This window comes from Canis lupus, chromosome 11 (assembly GCF_011100685.1).
Source record: "Canis lupus familiaris isolate Mischka breed German Shepherd chromosome 11, alternate assembly UU_Cfam_GSD_1.0, whole genome shotgun sequence".
NCBI lineage: Eukaryota > Metazoa > Chordata > Mammalia > Carnivora > Canidae > Canis > Canis lupus.
Window position 1 is genome coordinate 70,796,070 of NC_049232.1, and position 12,551 is coordinate 70,808,620.

A 12,551-nucleotide genomic window follows, 5' to 3' on the forward strand; every position below is an offset into this window, starting at 1 on the left:
TCAGACAACTTGGAAGAGGGAGACTGTGGCAAAGTAGAGTTTACATGCATTCTCTAAAGTGGGCAGCTGCTACTCAGCAATCCTGTTCACTGCTGTCATATGGGAATATGCCCATGCTTGCCAGAACCTACTCTTTTTCAACAGAAGCTAAGAATCCAGGTTTTTGAGTAAAAGTATTCCAGATTTCAAATGATGACAACTTTCTCAAATATTAAAAAAAAAAAAAAAACACTATGTAGCCACCTGTTTGCTACCTCTAGTTAAGGCCAATTATTCCAGGAAGGAAGAGTATTGTGTAGATTTTCAAAGAGGATGGCAAGGACAAAAGAAAGTGGTAAGGAGGTAAGGACACATAACTTCTATGCACCAGGCATGTTACATACATCATATATAATTTAATTTGTTGCTCACAACAATACTGAGCAATGCTGATGTTTACTTCTGATTTTTTTCCCTTAATATATTTACATATAGGGAATGTACTTTGGGGAACCTGGTATAGATAGATAAGACTCTGACAGCATGAGGAAGACTGCATATAGGGGCAGGACAAGAGGTAGTAAAGACTGGTGAGGAAGTTATATTGGAAGTATCTAGAGTGGCCTCAGGAAGAAAGATTCAAAGTATAATGGACAAGTAATTAACTAAGATTTTTTTGAAGTCAATAAATAGCTTCATAGAGGGAATTCCTACTTCCTCCACATTGCTGAGTCTGATGGGGGTACATAGGGACTTACAGCTACATTCTTTTTCTCTTATTTTCTTTTCATCTTTTTTTTTTCTTTTCATCTTTAGGCTACCTGTGATACCTCTACTCAGTCCCATGGCAGCTATCCCTCCAGGTAGGGAACAGAAGCTTAATCTCAGTCCTATAGACTGGGTCACCTAGTCTACTCCTTGATGTCACACAGAATCATTTCTTAGGGCAATGATGTTCTGTAGAAAAACCATTTAGCCACTGTTCTTGATCCCCAGAGCCAGAGGCTTCTTGCCTCTGACTGGTATTACAGTGGCAGTGAGAAATGGAGATAAATGTAGATTAAACAATCAGGAGATCAAAATTCAATTCATGACCCCCACTCTTCTTAATAGTTGGACCTACAACTATCAACTTCACAATCCTGATCTTTAATTCCTTCACCTATAAATGGAGATAATCATTCCCTCCTACTTGAAAGGATGAATTTGTGGATGAAATGAGACACTATATTCAAAGATGTTTCAACTCATTTCCCATAGAGCAGCCAGGGTAAATAAAGTGTGCATTTCTTAGTATGCCTTAAACAACTCACCATAATCTCACCCCTTCTATAGTCTCTTCTAATTCTACCACTTGAGATTTAAACTCCAGACTTGCTACCCTTTTATTCCTTAAGGCAACTCCACATGCTTTCCCTCTATCTAGAATATTCTCCTTACTCATCCTTCCTTCAACCTTCACTTATTCTCACTATTTCCTACTCACACTTCAGATCCTTTATTATTAGGTACCTACTAGATGCCTGACGTTTTACTAGGCACTGGGGATGGAGTGATGAAAAAGAGGAACATAATCCTACTTTGGAAGAGCTGATATTCTAGTGAGAAAGGCAAATGCTAAGCCCATCCCCTCCAAAATCAAAATGCATTCATTATAATTATAATAAGTGCTATCAAGGGAGTATTAAATGCTAAAAGTTCACATAATCAATGAAAGGGTCAAATAGAATCTAAAGATTTAGATAAGTGACATTTAAGCTGAGACCTGATTGTATAGACCCCAGTGGGAAAGAAAATTGGTGATATCAAGAATAGATGAGAGACTGGAGAAGCAGGCAAGAACAATTATTCATAACCTTGTAGGCCATGTCAATTTTTTTTTCATTCAGTTAGAAGAGTTATGGAAAGCTCTTAAAAGGTTTAAGTCAGGAGAGTAATATTATAAATCAGATATCTATTCATCAAGTATTAATTGAGTATCCATGGTGAGCCAGGCACTGTGTTAGGTATTGACTATGATCAACAGTTGTAGTTTGAAGGGTAGCTCTGGCTTTAGAACTGAGAACTGAGAGGGATAAAAGGAAGCTAATATGAAAACTAATTAGAAGGTAGATGGATGAAGGGATAGATGATGGTGGCTTAGAATAGGTAATATGAAAGAAAGGGGTATAATAAGAGATAATGTTATATGTCAATTATACCTTAATAAAGCTGGAAGGAAAAGAGATTATGTCGATCAAAGCAAAATAACTTGATTATGAATTGAATACAAGGATGAACAAGAGAAAAGAGTTTGTGTGGTTTGTAGTGGTACCAGTCACAGAGAGTTTATAGTGGTACCAGTCACAGAGAGTAAATGAGCACTTGGACAAGAGCACATCTGTGGAGAGATGGTAACAAGCTCAGGTTTGGACGTGTTGAGTTTGGGTTGTTTGTGAGATGTCAAACTGCAAATGCCTTCAGTCAGCTGGATATGGGTAGAGAGCTCAGAAGCAAGAGGTTAAAATGCAAATATAAGAGCAGTGGGTGTACTGATTTTAACTATGGGAGTGGATGTGGTAGCCCAGAGACAGTTTAAATTAAGAAGAGAGAGAAAACCAAGATCCAAGGACTAAAATTTAAAGAGCAAACTGGAGGACCCAGCAAGTAAGGCTGAGTTGGAGTCAGAGAGGCTAGCAGAAAATCAGGAGAGTGTGATCAAAGAAAGCAAGAAAAGCAATGGTTTCGGGATAAGATGGCCAATCTCACAGAATGACTAAAGATATCAAGTAAGTTCACAACCAAATAAATAAATAAATAAATAAATAAATAAATAAAGTCCTCGGATTCAATAACATGGAAGACAGAGCCATTTGCAGGGAAAAACATGTCAGTAACTTGGTGATAGGAGACACAGCGAAGTGAACTGAGGCAAGCAGGAAGTGGAAAGTGAAGAAACGGGGTCAACTACTTTAGAAAAGTGTGTTCATTATTTAAAAAAGAGAGAGACCTATCAATGGGGTGGAAGATGGAGTGTTTTGTTTCCTTAAGAAGAAAACCCTATGAGCATATTTAAATTATGGTTAAAAATAACCTACAAAGGAATAGAGATGGAAACATAAAACATAGGGAGATAAATAATATGTAAAGTTTCTTAAGAATTTAAAAGGGTATGAGATGCAATGTGAATAAAAGGACTAATTCTAGAGAGGATAAAGAACGCCTCCTACACTGTATCATGAGGGAAGTGGACAAGTATGCAGAGAGGAGCATACAGATTTGAAATTTGAGAGGGAAGTTGAACTCCCTATACTATTTTCTCTGTGAATGAAGGAACAGAGTCATGGGTTAATATGGGGGATGTGGTGAAGATAGGGTGTTCATGAGTTGAAAGATGATGAAGAAGGAACTAAACTGACAGGAGAAGTCTAGTAGGATTGCCTGGTAGCATGAAGAGTCCAGTTGATATTGGTGACAGATGATACACCGGTGCCAAATATTCTCAACTGTGTGTTTTTCTCTGCTTGACTGTATGTATAAGCAGCAGGGAAGAAGTGAGATCTGAAGAGCAGTCTTTTTGGCCAGATAGTCTTGAATAAGAGGGGTTGATCAATATGATTAATTACGGACCAGAATCTCAAACAATTGCCTCACTTCCTCTAGGTAGCCTTTACTGATACCACTGGACTGAGTTTGAAGCCCCTATCTTGTGCTCTTATAGCATCTGAATTATCTCACCACCTCTCATACTACAGAACAATTTCTTTCTATATTCTAACTCTCTCCTAATTGAGGACAGGAATCATGCCTGTCTTATTACTCTTCCATGCCCAGCATGTTCTGCAGTGCCTGGATCATAGTAAGAGCTCCATATAAACTAATGGGATGAATGAATGTTCTTTATGAACTGTAAAAAAAACCAAAACTCTGATACAGAAAGCAGACTGGGTGGCATACAGGAATGGAGAGAATTAAGATCCTCCAAGTACATTTTCCCTTTGGAGGCACTTGACTTTAGAAACCTCTCATCCGAAGAGCAGCTGGAGTGACAGAAACATTTTCTGAGGACCTAATATCAGTTCCAGATGTTTGCAGTCATGTCGGTTTGTACCTCACCCTGTAAAACATATTTCCTTCATCCACTCCCCCCCTCCACTCTAGCTGAGGGAGTGAGGCCCAGTCTCCAATGACATCACCTCCCTCAAGCTGGTCCAGGGCAGGCCAAGGCAGGCGGGTGAGGGCCCCTCTAGCTTCTCAGACAAAGATTATGGCTGAGACATGGCTCAAGCTGCTTGAGGAGCTATGATTCATTTCCACAGTATTTTATCAATACTTTTATCACAGCTGCTGCTGCCTCCATCCTCTCAGCTCCTGGGGAAACTGGGGCCATGTTGTCCCTTGCCCTCAGTTACTCCCCAACACAAAACCATCTCCATAACTTCTTGCCTTCATCTGAGAAGGCCTTTAGTCTGAGGTCTAAGATGGCATGAGGTGTGTGCAGGTAGGGGGTGTCTTTCATTTGGATTAGATTCAATGGAAACAGGGAGGAAGAGGATACAGAATAGGGTTGGGGTGGACAGAGGTGTCTTCTTGCCATTCTGGACATCATTCTTGACCCAGATCTAGATAAATCTAGATATGAGCAGCTCCTATGTAAGCCAGTTCAGAGAGACAAACATAGAAATGATGGAGTGAGACATAGACAGAAGATGACATGAAATTTAAAAAAGAGAGAGAGACAAAGGAAGAGACAGATATCAAGAGGAGACCCACATTGAGCAAAGAAAAGGAGAGTCAGGATAGGGCAGAGAAAGGGGGAAACAAATACAAAAGCTGAGAGCTAGCAGAAGGGGAACCTGGTACTGATCAGCTTGGGGAGCAGCCCAGCAGGCTCCCACATGCCAAAACAGAAAGGGGCACTGGCCAGCTCCAGATGTTGCTGCCTTCCATGAGGAGGTTGAGGGAATGGTGGAGAGGGCCTACTGCCTCTGTGGGGGCCAAGAGAGACAACTGGCCTTCCAGCCTTGAACCAAACAAAACAAGTTGAAGCTGGAAAGCCCATGCTACAAGAGAGAAGTCTCTGATTTTTAAAAGATTTTTAAAAATTGCAGCAAATTGTCAAAGAAAATGCAGGGGAGTGTCATGAGAGATTATGACTGTGAGGAAGATCCTTCCACTGCCTCACTTCACTCTTCTGTTCCTTACTATGAGGGAGGTGGACTCAATGGTTGAGCTCCTTCTACTCTGAACTTTTGGGATTTACAGAAGCTGATATATATATATATATATATATATATAAAAGCTGCCAAGAAGTGAGGAGTCTGAGGGGCTACATTCCTTAGAAGGTCAGAGCCCTCCAGCTGCTGCCAAATGGCTAGTTACTTCATTATGCCCAGGCATACAGATGCCCCATACACCCAAATTTCCTTCTGCCTCTTGGTTAGTTTTTTTCTCAACAAGAGCGTAGTGTACTAGAGATAATATGGACTGGGGAAAAGATGGCTGGATTTGGTGGGGAAAGCAGGTAAAGAAACCAGAATCCCCATTCTATCTCCAACTCTGCTACTAACTCATTGTATATGTGACCTCCAGACAAGTCCCCACCCGTTCCCAGCCAGTTTCTCCATAAGTCAATCAGGGGATTTGGCTTTATTAAATCTGCTTGTGCCTCAGCCCCCACTTCATATTCCCACCCCCTGCCTCTACCCCTGCCCAAAAGGCTAAAACTCATGCCAATTGCTCTGATGAGGCCACGTGGGAGAACCAGACGTCTGTTTTTAATATCGATGACAGATTAGCATGTGGGGAATTTAGTCACCCCCCAAAACAAGCCCCACTTCTGCTCAAAACAACTGGAACAGGAGGCTACTTATGTTTGGCTTTCCCAATAGAGTCCCAGAACCGACAAAGCAATGGCTTCTCTGAAAGAAACAAAGAGAGCGCCAAACCCAGGGGTGGGGGGTAGGGGAAGGAGACAGAGAGGGAGAGTGAGCATTTCAACAGCTAGTTCAAAAGGATGTCTAACAGATGGCTGCAATAAAGTGTGTGTGTTTGTGTGTGTGAGAGAGAGAAAGTGAGAAAGAGAAAGAGTATGTATGCAGGTGTCTCTGTGCACACACACTTGTGAGCTTGCAAATAAATAAACAATTCCAGCACTGGACTTGGCTGTTGGCAAAAATCCAGAGATCAAAGGAGAAAACCCACATTTCCCCATTCTGGCCTCACCTGGCCAAATGTGTGAGTAATCCTCACTCTCTATCCAAAACAAGCCGTTAAACCTTACTTTGTTGTTTTCTTCCTAGCATTTAATTTTCCTTTCATTTTTTTTTAATTCATGGAAATGAGAAGCAACTAAAATCTATTAGTACCCACTCTTTCCCAAGAACTGTGCTGCATTCGACCTTCAAGATAGCTTATTAAGTGTTATTTTTCCCATTCAAAAGATAAGGAAACTGAGATATAGAGAAGATTATGACTGGTCTTCGATTTATCAGTGCAGAGTGGTAGAAACGGAAAGAAGTCAGGTTTTATAAAGTCCATTACTCCCTCATTAGGCTTTTATCCTCTAAGGTAAAACTCAATCAAATGAGCTGATTTATTTATTTACTTAGATTTCAAATACTTATTTTAGTGAAAGAGAGCATGAGCAAGAAGAGGGGCATAGAGAAAGAGAATCTCAAGCAGTCTCCTTCTAAATACAGAGCCTGATACAGGGATTGATCCCATGACTCTGAGATCACTACCTGAGTCAAAATCAAGAGTCCAAAGCCTAAAAAATTGAGCCACCCAGGTATCCTTGGGCTGAAATATTTAAATTTGGGCCAAGTGAACTTTCTAGATGGTTGAGACATGGTGAAGATGGCAGAGAGGCCAAAAAAAAAAAAAAAAAAGTTCTGGCTTCAGATAGCAACCCCCAATCATCCATAGCATCAGTTAGATCATGATACATTTTAGAAGGCTTATTATGTATTCCAGCTAATTTCTAGGGCTATATAAGCCCCTGTAAGATCATACAGCACTCAAGGAGCTAATGTCAGAGTTGAAAAATTAAGATAATTATATCTATATATATACACAAATGTAGATATCAAGTTTTACCCATAGATATCAATTCACTGAACATTGAAAATCTATATATGTCACGCACTGTAGGAGGCCTGCAAATCATAAAGACACAAGAGTCACTGCCTTCTTTCTTTATAGATAACTGCCCACTAAAAAATTCAAGAATTGACCATGGGAAGAATGCAAGTCAAGTCACACAAGAAGAGACTAGAAGAACCTGTAAAGATGGAGGTAACTATGTCATCACCTTCAAACTTCTGATGGAAGTGGAAGAAGAAGGAGTGATATCTGTATGGGGTGATGCCAGTCCATTACCTAAAAATAAGTAAGTTTCATCTCTATCAAAAAAAAAAAGAAAAAAGAAAAAAAGAAAAAGAAAAAGAAAGAAAGAAAAGAAACTCTTGGATCGGAGTGCTGGTTCCTGGACATTCAAGAGTAAAAATCTTGAATTTCCATTTCTGAAGTAGATGGAGAAATGGGGACTAGATTAATTTCTTACTGCCTGAAACAAATTAAAAAAAGAAAAGAGCATTAAGGGACACCTGGGTGGCTCAGTGGTTGAGCATCTGCCTTGTGCTTGGGGTGCGATCCTGGAATCCTGGGATCAAGCCCCACATTGGGCTCCCTGCAGGGAGCCTGCTTCTCCCTCTGCCTATGTCTCTGCCTCTCTCTGTGTGTCTCTCATGGATAAATAAATAAATCTTTAAAAAATTAAAAAGAGCCTTAAATAATGTTCAAACTGGAACTCAGGCAACAAAGAACAGAGATCCTGAAAGATGGAAAATAAATTATGTGAGCACTAAAATTTCCCCAGATCACTGCCACTAGAGAGTTTCCAGGGCACTGTGCAGAGACAGATGGCTGCAAGGTTCCCTACACTGAGAAGTCAGAGTTCTCAGTCAGGAGAGACCACAATGACTATAGGAATAGGAATGAAGAGGAGAAAGCTACACAGAAAGAAATTGAAGAGATTTGAGGAAGGTCTTGTTTCACTATTCAGCACAGTATAGACTGATGAATGTATGTGAGGAAACTACTACCTCAAGAGGATTAGATGGAACAGTGCTAAGTGCACATATAGGGGCCAAAAATAGTGCCTGTTCCTACCAGGCATACTGGAAAATCTCATAATTCATGGGCTATTGTGTGGAGCACACAGAAGGGTCTTGCCTCAGTAGTAGGAAATAATTAGGCCTAGACTAAACACTGCTCTGGCTCCACCTAACAAATCTTAAAAGTGAGATCCAAAAGAATAAAACTATTTCCAAGTAAGTTAACTGTGCCTTAGAACAGGGTTCAAAAATATTTATAGGAATACAAAAATATCCAGCACCCAACAAGGAAAAAAAAATCAAAATGTCTGGCATTCAGTCAAAAATTACCTGGCATGCAAAAAAGCAGGAAAATGCAACCCATAATGAGGAGAGAAACCAATCCATTTAAACTGACCCAGACATTAGAATTAGCATATAAAGACATTAAAACAATTTTAACTCTATTCCATATGTCAAAAATGTTAAGGTATGTGATATATTAACAAGACCCAAATTGAACTTCTAAAGGTGAAAATTATAATGTCTGAGATGAAATATTCACCAGATGGGGTGAACGACAGGTTAGACTTTACAGAAAGCATTGAAGACATAGCTCTAGAAACAATGAAACAAAGAAAGAAGAAAGAATTTTTAAAAATAAAAAGAATCACTTCACATGGCCAAAAATACATGTAATTGGAGTTACTGACGGGGAAGAAAGATGGTTGGAACGATTTCCAAATATGATAGAACTATAAACCCACACATCCAAGAAGCTCAATGAACCTCAAGCACAAGAAAATAATACAATTACTCAAAACTTGTATTAAAGAAAAGATCTTAGAGTCAAAGGACAAAACTAGTACATATGTACAGGGGAACAAAGACAGGAATAAAAGCAGATTTCTCAATGCAAATAATGCAAGCAAGACAGAGGAACAATACTTTTAAATTACTAAAAGAAAAATCTGTCAATCTAGAATTCTGTATCCAGCAATAACTTCTAAAAGCAAAAGCAGAAAGAACTGATCACTAACAGATCTAAAATAAAATAGAAAAAGACACCCATCAGGCAGGACAATAAAATCAGGTGAAATTATATATGTGAAGGAATGATGAGCAGCAAAATTGGTAACTATAGGTAAATATATAAAATTATTTTTTGTAAAGAATAAAATTATTTTTATTAAATATCTTTAAAATATAATTTACTATTTAAGGAAAATAACAATAATGAATTATGAAACATAACATATACATATATATGCAAAATATATGACATACTATAAAGGCTAAGTGGGGAGAAATAAAGGTATACTATTATAAGATTCCCATACTAAATATATAGAGTGGTATAATAGCTTTAACAGTATACTATGTTATGTTGAATATGCATACATAAACACTATAGTAACCACTAAATTAAAATTTAAAAGATTTATAGTTAATAAATCAACAAAGGAAATAAAATGGAATCATAAAAGCACCCAATCCAAAAAAAAAGAAAAAGAATAAAAGGGAAACAAAGAAAGCTGGAAACAATAGAAAACAAGTAAAAAGATGATGAACTTAAAGCTGCCCACAAAAAATATCACATAAAATATGAATAGTTTAAATACCTCAGTTTAAAGGTAACAAATCAGACTGGATTTTAAAAAATAATAAAAAAATGACCTACATATATGTTGCCTACAAGAAATACATTTTACATATACAGGCACAAATAATATAAAAGTAAAAGAATGGAAAATGTAAGAGCAATCTAACACTAATCCTAAGAAAGCTGAAGTAGTTGTATCAATAACAGTAGATTTCATAGCAAAAAGTATAACAAGGATACAGACAAACGTTTCACAGTGATAAAGAGACCAATTCATCAGGGGATCTAGTGATTCTAAATCTTTGTGTTCTTAATAACAGAGCTTCAAAAAACTGGATAGAACTGGAGTAAAAACTAATAGAACTATAGGAAGAAATAGATAAATCTACAATTATTGTCAGAGGTTTCAATACGAAGGTCTCAAATATTGATACAACAAGACAGAAAATCAGAAAGCATTTAGAAGAGTTGAATGACATAATTAACTGATTTGATCTAGTTGACATTTAAAATAATATCCCATCCACAAAAAGGAGAATATATACTCTCTTAAAATGGACAGACCTGGAGCACCTGTGGCTCAGTTGGTTAAGTCTCTGCCTTTGGCTCAGGTCATGATCTCAGGGTCTTGGGATGGTGCCCCTTATCCAGCTTCCCCTCTCCCTCTGTCCCTCCCCTCTGCTTGTGTGTGTGTGCTCTTTCTTTTACTTTCTCTGCCTCTTAAATAATTTTTAAAAATAGATAAGACCAGATTCAGGACCATAAAACCAGTCTCAATAGATTTAAAGTTATGTTCTTTGATATAGTGAAATCAAACTAAAATTAAATAACAAAAAAGATGTCTGTAAAATCCCCAAATGTTTGGGAAATAAGTAACAAATATATAATAATAAAGAATCCATAAATAAAAGAAGAAAACAAATGGGAAATTGGAACATACTTTGAATTGAATGAAAATTAAAATATAACTTATCAAACAGTGGTTAGCCACTAAAGCAGTAGTTAGAGGGAATATTTATATTACAAGGAAAATCTCAAATCAATAACCTCAGCTACTACCTTAAAAATGTGGAAAAAAAGAGGAATGAACTAAATCCAAATTCGGCCAAAGAAAGAACAAAGACCCCAACAGAACTCAGTAAAACAGAAAACAATAGTAAAAACCAATGAAATCAAAGTTGATTGGTTTGACAAGGTAAATAAATTGCATAACCTGTAGCTAGATCGATCAGAGGAAAAAGAAAAGGCAAATTACCAAAATACAAGAATGAGACAGTGATATTACTATAATTTCCACAGATATTAAAAGAATAATTATAGAATGTTATGAACAACTTCTTGCCAGTAAATTTTATAACTTACACAAAATGGACAAATTCCTTGAAACACTCTGTATCCAACCAGACAAATTGGTAGTTAAAACCTTTATACAGGGGAAGCTTGAAGCCCAGATAATTTCACTGGTGAATTCTACTAAATACTTAAGGGAGAAATATTATTAATTCTACCCAAACTCTTTTAGAAAATGGATAAAGGGGGGAAATATTTTGCAATTTATTTTGTGAGGGCAGAATTAACCCTGATAACAAAAATAGACAAAAGTATTACAAGAAAACAAGAGATCAGAATCTCTCACAAACATAGATGCAAAAATTCTAAACAAAGTTTTAACATATCAAACCCAACTCTCTCTCTCTCTCTCTCTCTCTCTCTCTCTATATATATATATATATATATAAATAGAGAGAGAATTCCCAGAGAGAATGCATCATGACCATGTGGGATTTATTTACTCTGGAAATGTAAGGTTGTTTCATCATTTGAAAATCCATCAATGTAATTTATCATATTTTTAATGTAATTTATCATATTAACAAACTAAGAAACATAAATTATATGATCATGGTCATAGACTCAGAACATTAAAATTCCATTTCTAATGAAAACAAAACAAAAATCTCTCAGCAAATGAGCGTTTAGTCTTTCATCATTAAGTATGATGTTACATAAAGAACCGACACTGTGCTAGGAGTAAGACCTGATTGCAAAGCCTGGCTCTACCAGGTACTGATTGTAGAACTTTGGGAAAGTCACATCTCTTCAGGACTCACTTGGACTGTAAAACCAAGGCTGGTAATCGTTTGTAGAATGAAGTTAAAAAAAATAATGTCAGTTGTTCCTTTGCCCCCCTCACCCCCCAAAATCAATTTCAACAACTACACATGCAGAAAAATACCTCCACGGAACTAAGGTTTCTAGATAAGGGATTATAGCACCTGGGTGAAGCAAAAATTGGGAAAAGCTATATTAAGCAGGTTAGGAAAGACAGATCCACTGTTGCAACCCTCCCCCAAGACTGGACGTCCAATACAGAGAGAGAAACCATCCCATGGAAGAAGGAGAGAGAAGTGTGTGTGCCTGACATCACTACAAACCCTGTAACTACCCTGCTCCAGGCACCAGGCCAACTTCCTTGAATGTAGGTGGCTCCTAGCAGGCTCTTAGAACCCCAGGACCCTGGCTTGAGCCTCCAACTATCAAGGCCCCAGAAAATTCCATGATGCCGGGCTCCCATGAACTCAGACTCCCAAACCATCCTGGTGCCTGCCAGTTCCAACAGGCCCAGGGGCAGTCCCTGTGGCCCAGGCTCCAGTTGGTCCCAGCGTTAGGCTACCTACCACAGACCCAGACTCCCAACCTGCCTTGGAGCAAAACCAGCCCCCACAGGGCCCACCTCCAGGATGGCACAGCTTCTCAGGTACGTCAGACATTCAGAACTCAAGGAGAACACTCAAGAGCTATAACCATCCTACCACTCTTAAAAAGTTCCCTTTCCTCATCTTCTTTATGCCTGAATCATTTCCAAATCCCTCTTCCTCAAAACTATCTCACTG

At 38.2% G+C, this 12,551-nt stretch overlaps 1 protein-coding gene across 6 annotated transcripts in view; it reads right to left on the reverse strand.

Annotated features, from left to right (window-relative positions):
* Window positions 1-12,551, reverse strand: part of ASTN2 (astrotactin 2) — an 852,112-nt gene that overhangs the window by 137,519 nt on the left and 702,042 nt on the right. The gene's annotated exons all lie outside the window — the stretch shown is intronic.